Below are 8,769 nucleotides of genomic sequence, written 5' to 3'. Positions count from 1 at the left end.
TTTATTTTGACCTTAGTCTTAGTTAGGTTTCCTCACCCTCACCCTCAGTCATAGTTATGGTTTTCGTCTGTCAGTTCTACATTAGTCTTAGTCATAGTCTTTGCCTGTTATTTTCCACCACAGTTATAGTTATAGTTTTTGGTCTTAGTACCTTTTAGTGTTTTGTTTCTTAGTGTTTTGTTTCTTAGTGTTTTGCCAGTTTGTTTTGGTAATTCATAAATATAGGGCCAAAAGTTAGTGATGGGCAGATGAAGCCCCATGAAGCACTGAAGCTTTTCATCCAATTGGTTCACCCCAACGCGAAGCTTCATTTGCTCTAGCAGGGCACCTACTGGACGTAAAAATAATAGCTGGCATGAATTTGAAGAGTGTGGCATTTTGCACACAGCCTGTAAATGTCAACAACAAAAGGAGTGTGTAAAACATGTATATTGTAGTGATGGCAGTATACTGTGTATATTTATAGTGGCAGTATGGGAAATGATTATTTGGAAATGCTTGAAATGGAAATGATCATTTACCGTGAGGTGAGGTGTGGTTGGGGTGTGGACAGTAGTTGTGCTTTTGTAACGTTGAGGTATGGACAGCTACACACTGAGGCTTTGAGCCTCAGTCCTGCCTGTTCACATTTTATTCTGTAAAAACTAAATTTTCACTGCTTTTATGACCTTTTTAGTGGGGAGAACATAGCTAGGATTTAATGATTTAACAAATCTTTTGAATCCTTTGTCCTCCACAATGCTAAATGGCTGGGAGTCCTCAATCACCATGCTGACCAGGTCTTCATCTATTTGAGATTGTTCTCCTGAGGAAAGACAATAAAGACAAAGCACAAATATAAATATCACATACGTAACTTATAACAGTTGTATAATATTGTTATATCATTTAGTAACATTACTGCATCCTATATTATCATTGCATTTGATGGCTCACCTGGTCTTGCTCCACAATCGGTGTCCCCCTTATTCTCATGCAAAGCTCTGTAGTGCCTAAGCATGGATGAGGTGTTGTTGTTATATCCCAGCTCCCTGGCACATAGAAAACACTTCACCTTGTACAAAAGTCAAGACAGCTCAACATAAATTGTATTGCACCATCAGTATCATGAAAATACATCTTCTGTAGAAATTTACATACCTTGTTGGGAGGAATAAGATCAAAATGTTCCCACACAGGGGAGGACATCCTCCTCTTCTTAGCTGGCTCCATTCTCTCCTGACTTTCTCTCCTCACTCTCATAAACCTCCAAACGGTCTCCAAACTCTCACTAACCGCAACTCTCCATCAAACACCCACATTTTGAATGAAGTCTGAGGGGTTTATATCGCTGTCATATCTCGCGGCAAAGTTCGAACCACTTCATGAACCAGTCACGTGGTACAGCCGGGCAGCGAGGCTTCGGACGTCATCATTTTCAGCTCCTCCCATAAATGAAGCAAGCCTCGATACGCGCTTCGCGGAAACGCCCCCTCCATTACTCGACACACGCTCCGAAGCCTCGATACAGAACGTCCCATCACTACCAAAAGTGGCAGAGGAAATAAAGGTCGATGGAATAGAAAGGGACACTGAAGAAGATATTGAAAGGAATAGAAGCTCAATGTTTTTAAGAGCAGTGGAAGAAAAAGAGATTTATGACATCGTTATTGGACTTAAAAACAAAACCAGTACAGATTGGAATGATATTGATATGGTATTAGTAAAGAGAGTTATTGATGGTATACAGGGAGTGCAGAATTATTAGCCAAGTGAGTATTTTGTCCACATCATCCTCTTCATGCATGTTGTCTTACTCCAAGCTGTATAGGCTCAAAAGCCTACTACCAATTAAGCATATTAGGTGATGTGCATCTCTGTAATGAGAAGGGGTGTGGTCTAATGACATCAACATCCTATATCAGGTGTGCATAATTATTAGGCAACTTCCTTTCCTTTGGCAAAATGGGTCAAAAGAAGGACTTGACAGGCTCAGAAAAGTCAAAAATAGTGAGATATCTTGCAGAGGGATGCAGCAGTCTCATCGAACAATCAAGCGTTTCATTCAAAATAGTCAACAGGGTCGCAAGAAGCGTGTGGAAAAACCAAGGCGCAAAATAACTGCCCATGAACTGAGAAAAGTCAAGCGTGCAGCTGCCAAGATGCCACTTGCCACCAGTTTGGCCATATTTCAGAGCTGCAACATCACTGGAGTGCCCAAAAGCACAAGGTGTGCAATACTCAGAGACATGGCCAAGGTAAGAAAGGCTGAAAGACGACCACCACTGAACAAGACACACAAGCTGAAACGTCAAGACTGGGCCAAGAAATATCTCAAGACTGGTTTTTCTAAGGTTTTATGGACTGATGAAATGAGAGTAAGTCTTGATGGGCCAGATGGATGGGCCCGTGGCTGGATTGGTAAAGGGCAGAGAGCTCCAGTCCGACTCAGACGCCAGCAAGGTGGAGGTGGAGTACTGGTTTGGGCTGGTATCATCAAAGATGAGCTTGTGGGGCCTTTTCGGGTTGAGGATGGAGTCAAGCTCAACTCCCAGTCCTACTGCCAGTTTCTGGAAGACACCTTCAAGCAGTGGTACAGGAAGAAGTCTGCATCCTTCAAGAAAAACATGATTTTCATGCAGGACAATGCTCCATCACACGCGTCCAAGCACTCCACAGCGTGGCTGGCAAGAAAGGGTATAAAAGAAGAAAAACTAATGACATGGCCTCCTTGTTCACCTGATCTGAACCCCATTGAGAACCTGTGGTCCATCATCAAATGTGAGATTTACAAGTAGGGAAAACAGTACACCTCTCTGAACAGTGTCTGGGAGGCTGTGGTTGCTGCTGCACGCAATGTTGATGGTGAACAGATCAAAACACTGACAGAATCCATGGATGGCAGGCTTTTGAGTGTCCTTGCAAAGAAAGGTGGCTATATTGGTCGCTGATTTGTTTTTGAATGTCAGAAATGTATATTTGTGAATGTGGAGATGTTATATTGGTTTCACTGGTAAAAATAAATAATTGAAATGGGTATATATTTGTTTTTTGTTAAGTTGCCTAATAATTATGCACAGTAATAGTCACCTGCACACACAGATATCCCCCTAAAATAACTAAAACTAAAAACAAACTAAAAACTACTTCCAAAAACATTCAGCTTTGATATTAATGAGTTTTTTGGGTTCATTGAGAACATGGTTGTTGTTCAATAATAAAATTATTCCTCAAAAATACAACTTGCCTAATAATTCTGCACTCCCTGTAGTAAAACCATTAAAATACATATTCAACTTGTCCAACTCTTTATACTGGAGACCCTTTCTTGGCACTATGACAGTTACTGGTTCTTATGGCTGTTTAACTTGTAGCCAAGCATCTCACTGATCACTGCTGCCGTGGTGTAGATCAGCTGGTTAGTCTTAGTAATGGTGGTGATAGGTATTGCCCGTAGCACTGCATTCACATCATCTAGTACATCTTCTGAGGGTACTTCACGCTATGGAGGATCCAGGTTTCAAGTTTTGCCATGATCCTATAGATATATATAGATATAGATAGATATATAGAGATATAGATATATAGATATAGATATATATAGATAGAGATAGAGATATAGATAGAGATATAGAGATAGATATATATAGATAGTAGTGGTGCAACAATACACAAAATTCACGGTTCGGTTCGATATTTTTTCGATACAAAAAAATGTTCATGCCTTTTTAATTTGTCATTTATTAAAATTATAAATATATATTTTAACTCAAAAGTACAGTTATAAATAAATAAATCTATCTGATGGAGAAATCACTCCTCTTTGGAAAAGAGGAGTGAGACCTGCTGATGGTTCCAACTGCAGACCTGCTGATGGTTCCAACACCATCATTAAGTTTGCAGATGACACCACGGTGATTGGCCTCATCAGTGACAACGATGAGGCCGCCTACAGGGAGGAGGTGGATCGTCTGGCTGAGTGGTGCGACAGAAACAACCTGCTGCTTAACACCGAGAAGACCAAGGAGCTCATCGTGGACTACAGGAGGAATGCTGACCCACATCCACCCATCCACATTAAGGGGACGGCTGTGGAGCGTGTGAGCAGCTTCAAGTTCCTGGGAGTCCACATCTCCGAGGATCTCACCTGGACGACCAACTGCTCCAAGCTGGTCAAGAAGGCTCACCAGCGCCTCTTCTTCTTGAGGACTCTGAGGAAGAACCACCTGTCCTCAGACATCCTGGTGAACTTCTATCGCTGCACCATCGAGAGCATCCTGACCAACTGTATAACAGTCTGGTACGGGAACTGCTCTGCCTCGGACCGGAAGGCGTTGCAGAGGGTCGTGAAAACTGCCCAGCGCATCGCCGGAGCACCACTTCCTGCCATAAAAGACATCTACAGGAAGCGGTGTCTGAAAAGGGCTGGGAAAATCATCAAAGACCCCAGTCACCCATCACATGGACTCTTCACCCTCCTGCCTTCTGGGAGGCGCCACAGGAGCCTCCGGACTAAGACCACCAGGTACCGGAACAGCTTCTTCCCCACAGCTGTCAGACTCCTGAACTCTGCCTCCTGACATCTGACCCACGTTAAACTCATGGACTGAACATACACACACCCACAATGGACAACTGTACCCTCAAACACAATAATAACATGGACTGAACCACCACTCACAACCACTAGCACTTTATATAGCCTCTGTAGAAACTATCTACACCCTCACTTATCTTAACTGCACTACTGTATAGCTCTGTGTAAATAATCATTCTGTACATTCGATAATTTTTAATCCTACAACTGTTTACAACTTGCATAGTTCCCATTTCTGTATAGCTGTATATCCCAGATTCTGTAAAGTTATTTATTTCATATTCTGTATAGTTTTTCATATTTATATCCTGTTCATATCCTGTACATAGCTTGTACTCACTACAGCCTGTACATACTTATAGTTATAGAATATTCACAACATACTTCATACCGTGTACATTATAACATACCATAATAGACCCATTTCTGTAATATACTCACATATCTATATTATTGCTAATATATATTGTAATATATCTATATCACTAAAGCACTTCTGGATGGATGCAAACTGCATTTCGTTGCCCTGTACCTGTGCATGTGCAATGACAATAAAGTTGAATTCTATTCTATTCTATTCTAAAAGAGAGTTTATTACAGAGAAATGTCTTTCCAAAATAAAAGCTATACTATACGCTTCTTCTGGGCTATATTCTCAGCAGCATATTAAACATATCAGGTCCCCATAAGGAGAATCCTGTGCTAACGGCTGTCTAAATGACTCGGGTAAAGTTTGTAGCATGCGTGCTTGTTGTTTTTGTCTGCTTCCACTTGTCTTTGCACTAGGATGATGTCAGCGTAAGTGTGCAGTCATATTCATTGTGTTCTCACTAGTGCTGTCAGCGTTAATCTCGTTAAAATTACATTAACGCCATAACGCCGCAAATCTTCGTTAACGAGTTACCGCGGATCGCCCCGTGCATGGGGCTGGATAGCGTCAACACGTTAACAAGCTAACTTCGCTAACACACTATTTCCCACCAGTTGAGCATTGCGTGGCACATCCAACATACTGTTTTACTTTTGTCCATGACTCGCTTACATCAGAGTCATACTTCACATGAAAAGCAAAATAGTTCCAAATGCCAGATCTGAATGAGGGTGGGGGAGGTTCAATTTCAGGTAGCGTTGAGGCAGTTGCCATGTTGCAACGAGCTTAGCTTCTGTCTCGCTAGCTTGCGCTGCACTCGACTACTCCGCCTAGGCTGCACTGTCAAGCGCAGATCCACTGAGCTCTCAACACAGACAACATCGTCAGAAGAAAAGTTGATAAAATAAATTAAAAATTTTGTATTGTTCGATACATATGCGTTGTAATGAACCGCTGATCTGTACCATAATACTGATGGGTCGTTCGCGAACGAAATGGCTCTTAGAGCCGGCTCTTTGACGTGAACGACGCGAGCCGGCTCCTTATCGCGAACCGTCACGTGGGGTTTTTTTTTTTCTCTCACCCTCTCTCTCTCTCTCGCACTTTTTTTCCGCTTCACTCTGCACGTGAGCCTTGTGCTTTACGCTGGGCAGAGGGGGGAGGGGCAGTAGTTATACTCAGTAGCACAGGAACAGAGCCAGAGGGAGAGAGAGAGAAAGAGAGCCAGGGACAACAACATCATATTTTAATTTATATTTAATTGTGTTGTGGTTTGCAGTGTTTTGTGTTGTTTTCACTTTAAATTTGTAAAAGGAAAAAGCTGAAAATTTAAATAGTTAAAAGTTGAAATGTGAATAGTTGATTTTTGTATTATATGATTTATTTATTACATTTTATGTGGAGTGAATAAATAAAAGTATATTTATGGTGGCCCCTAGAGACGAAGCACATATAAACTTCAAATCACGTATGAACTCTGAAGCATGTACAAACTCCAAAACACGTAAAAACACGTACAAACTCCAAAACACGTAAAAACTCATAAGCACGTAAAAACTTAGAAGCATATAAAAACTCAAAACACGTACAAAAGACAACAGAAGTGCTCCAGGATGCTGGGCGCAGTGTTGAGCTTTTGTTATCTTGTGGCTACACAAGCCAGCAAGTACCAACGACTGGATTTGATGTGTGGTAGTAACAGGTAAATGAACTTTTTTTTAAATTATTTGAATATATATGAGTGCTTGTGTATGAATACACAAACAATACACACATGCTTTCAATTGTGTAATTTAAGTGATCTAGTAGCTCTGCTTTGGAAGTTCAGTTCATGCTAGAAATGTGTTTTGGAGTTTGTACGTGTTTTGTCTCTAGGTGCCACCGCATATATTTATATATAAACATATATATATAAAACCACTTTTTTAACGTTAGTAATTCCTTTTGTGCATAATTTTAAATTATTGTTAATAATAAATTAATTAAAGCAACAAAACAATCTGAAGAGCCGGTTCGGAGCCGAAAGAGCCGGCTCTTTTTAGTGAGCCGAACCGAAAGAGCCGGATCTCTAAAAAGAGCCGGAAATCCCATCACTATACCATAAGTCATCCTTGCGGGGGTTGTCGGAACTGTATGCGCAGTCGCACTAAGGACAGATGTGCTCAGAGGCATGCCCCGTAACGTGTATGGGAGCAGTCTGTCGCGGCAGGAATAAGTTGTACAAAGTCCATGTAAGTTACGATAATACTTTGATAAGTATGATAAGTGTGTTTCTAATGTAAGGTATGATGCTGCGTTTGCATTGTGAGCTATCTGAAAACCTTTTTATTCTGTACTTACATTACTTACATCCATGTGCTATTTTTTAGCTAGACGTGTGTCATGCAAGCTAGCAGCACCCCATGAGAAACGGACCGAAGTGTTTAAGTGTTTACCGGAGTTTTGCACCCTTGGCAAGCGGACTGAGGTATGTGATGAGAGGTGATCTGTTGTTATATTTTATTTAACCGAACTGTGTAACCCCTTTTGTTTTATTTAATCTGTGACTGTATATCTCAGAATTACTTGTTTTGAACTTACCTGAATTAACTTAAGCTCATTGTTGTTATTGCTCATTGTTATTAGTTCAAAAAGTCCTGTATGGGTATCAATTTTTTCTTATTTTATAGTTTTCACGGTGCTCAACGTCCAGAGAATGAGCCGTGTGTGGAGAGGAAATAAATGGCTGCACCCGTTAGAGACTCTTCTGTCGTTCTTGATGCCAAGGGCTGCTACATGCGTACCAAACCGAAAGCACTGTATCGAACGGTTCAATATCGATACGAGTATTGTTGCACCCCTAATAGATATATATATATATATATATATATATATATATATCAGTGATCTACAAGATGGCGCCGATTATGGCAGCCTCGTCGCGAGCTCCCCCAAGCAACAGCTTTTTTCTGTGTTTAATTTTACTTTTCCTTCATTTTTTCGCGAGTAGCACATGTCTCCTTGTGTACGACCGACAAACCTTACTGGACATAAAAGACGGTCTTTCTTATAACTTTCCGGAGTTCAAGTTTTGCAACACGGACGCTCCGTTTGCAGACCCCCCATTCATCTCACCTGAGACGCCTTTGTTCTCTGGCCCTGGAGGCCGCAAACGGCGCACTAACAGACCACCGTTACCCAGTTTATTACTGGCTAATGTGCAGTCTCTGGAGAACAAGCTGTGCGAGCTTTGGGCACGGATCTCATTCCAGCGAGAGATGCGGGACTGCTGCGTGATCTGCCTCACAGAAACCTGGCTATCGGACAAGGTACCGGACTCCGCAATACAACTACCGGGGTTCTCCGTGCATCGCGCGGACAGGTCACAGGATCTTACTGGGAAAAGCAGAGGCGGTGGTGTGTGTTTCATGATCAACAACAGCTGGTGTGATTATGCGAACGTGCACCCGGTCAAATCCTTCTGCTCACCGGACCTGGAGTACCTGATGATTAAGTGCCGGCCATTCTGGCTACCGAGGGAATTTACAGCAGTGATTATTACGGCTGTTTACATTCCCCCACAAGCCGACACTGACCGAGCACTCAGGGAACACCATGAGACCGGACAGTGTGCGCACCGCGGATGACGTCAGTGCGCACACTGTGTCTGAGGAGGATGTGCGGAGGTGCTTCAGGAAGGTGAACGCACGCAAAGCTACTGGTCCGGACGGGATTCCCGGCCGCGTCCTCAAGTCATGCGCGGCTCAGCTGGCTGGAGTGTTCACGCACATCTTCAACCTTTCCCTCTCTCTGTCTGTAGTCCCAGCCTGCTTCAAAATGGCCA

The 8,769-nt window shown here is 42.3% G+C and overlaps 1 long non-coding RNA gene across 1 annotated transcript; it reads right to left on the bottom strand.

Annotated features, from left to right (window-relative positions):
- Nucleotides 1-325: 325 nt before the first annotated feature.
- On the bottom strand, nt 326-1,781 carry LOC146642913 (uncharacterized). Its single transcript, XR_014909682.1, has 3 exons — nt 1,141-1,781; nt 937-1,054; nt 326-805 (listed from the first exon to the last, which is right to left on the bottom strand). It is a non-coding gene; the product is annotated as an uncharacterized LOC146642913 (long non-coding RNA).
- Between the last annotated feature and the right edge of the window lie 6,988 nt (nt 1,782-8,769).

Source organism: Rhamphochromis longiceps, linkage group LG23, assembly GCF_057381845.1.
Source record: "Rhamphochromis longiceps isolate RC_006_pf linkage group LG23, R_longiceps_female_GT1.1, whole genome shotgun sequence".
NCBI lineage: Eukaryota > Metazoa > Chordata > Actinopteri > Cichliformes > Cichlidae > Rhamphochromis > Rhamphochromis longiceps.
This window is presented reverse-complemented; position numbering and strand designations above follow the sequence as displayed.